This window comes from Macadamia integrifolia, chromosome 6 (genome assembly GCF_013358625.1).
Source record: "Macadamia integrifolia cultivar HAES 741 chromosome 6, SCU_Mint_v3, whole genome shotgun sequence".
Lineage (NCBI taxonomy): Eukaryota > Viridiplantae > Streptophyta > Magnoliopsida > Proteales > Proteaceae > Macadamia > Macadamia integrifolia.
In genome coordinates, this window is record NC_056562.1 from 35,455,617 (window position 1) to 35,456,994 (window position 1,378).

General features: G+C 39.3%; 1 pseudogene; it reads right to left on the reverse strand.

The window, feature by feature from the left end:
* LOC122082256 overlaps window positions 1–1,378 on the reverse strand; it is a 9,700-nt pseudogene that overhangs the window by 1,769 nt on the left and 6,553 nt on the right.

Consider the following 1,378-nt stretch of genomic DNA (forward strand, 5'->3'; position numbering starts at 1 on the left):
ATCTAGTTTAAAGGACATCTGAACTGAAATAGTAAGAATTAATTAATAAGAATGAAGATTCTGAACTGAATTTAAGATAAAGAGAGAAAACTGATCACCTTCATTTGATCTCTTTGAGTTTCAAATATCTGAACGGGAGGACAAGCAAGCAGCAAGCACAGATTAGAAGCGGAACACAGAGACGATGAAACACCAAAACGAATAAGGAGACTGAAAGAGAGATATGAAGAACGGGAACTTTGTGCGTAGCGATGTCTCTTCTAACGAGAAAGAGAGAGGGTCTGATGAATTTATAACACAACACAGGGAAAGACTGATGAGCTCTCTCTCTCTCTCTCTTATGCGGACGTGTATAGGATTCGGACTAAAGATAAGCTCACTCTGACTCTTTGCGAATTAGGGCACGCTGTTCTGACTTGTGTCCAATGGAAGCTTTTCTCGGTTTAATTTTTTTATTTTTTTGCCTTGCTTGGTAGGACCCAGCATATTGCTATTATTTGGCAGTAGATCAGTCAACTACGTCATCAACTGTCGTGGCACTGAGAATCAGTGCTGAACTTTTCATCAGGAGGAAAACATAGGAAAAATTACATGATTATTAATTTTTGAGTTCCTTTTATAAAATTATCCACAAAAAATTTTGATTAACAAAAGTACTTAAAATTGGATTTTGGTCTAATTTTGGATTTACAAAACTATTCACCCAAAATTTTGAAAAAAAATCGTCTGTAATTTCGATTTCATATAATTCTGTGAAATACCACCTTCAGGGAATGACACGTGTATTGATACCAATATAATGGTCCAGATCTGGTATAATTAATAAAATCTTAAATTAGTAAAAAATCATTTAAATCAGATCTGAACCATTGCATTGGTATCAATACACGTATCACCCCCTAAAGGTGGTATTTCAAGGAATTGTATGAGATCGAAATTACAGATGATTTTTTTCCCATGAATCGTCGTAAATTGGAGGAAAGCTTGGAGCGCCGGAGTTGTCAAAACTCTATTTCAGGCGGCATATACGAGAATCGTGGCCAATGGTACTGCAGAAGAAACATATTGAGGGGAGCTTTGCGTAGGCAAACTCGACCCATGCTGGCCAAATCCAGGTCTATTGATCCTCATTCCCGGTCTGGTAGGTCTATCACTGCGCAGGGAGACTCGTATTGCCAGGGGTCGACTGTAGTCGCGGAGCTTCATTGGGAGTCAAGACTTGTTGGAATCGGCTAATCTTATTTGCAATCTGTTCGGCAACCTCCTTGGTATGTAGATGAAGTGGGAGGTCTTGCGTGTGAACCCATATATCGAACTCCGAGAAAGCAATATTCGAGGGCCTTGTAATTCTTCGCCAGCGTTGGAGCGCAAAGAGGTT